The following is a 258-nucleotide window of genomic DNA, read 5'->3' on the forward strand; positions in this document are numbered from 1 at the left end:
AGCGTCGCGACGCCAAGTGCATAAAATAAAAATATAACCGTTTGACATGATGACATGATACTTGATGCGTGTATATGTTCATGTCGATGTCAAATTCACGACGCTACCACTAGCTTTATCTCGAGTTTTCACATCTTGAAACTTTAGATTAAAATTACTCAGAATTTAAAAGCAGAATCAAAAATCTAAAAACACTTTTATTATATAATGTCATCGGTATCTTTCGATTGCGACCAGTCCGAATAAAATTGGTGCAGC

Source organism: Cyphomyrmex costatus, unplaced genomic scaffold (genome assembly GCF_001594065.2).
Source record: "Cyphomyrmex costatus isolate MS0001 unplaced genomic scaffold, Ccosl1.0 scaffold430, whole genome shotgun sequence".
Lineage (NCBI taxonomy): Eukaryota > Metazoa > Arthropoda > Insecta > Hymenoptera > Formicidae > Cyphomyrmex > Cyphomyrmex costatus.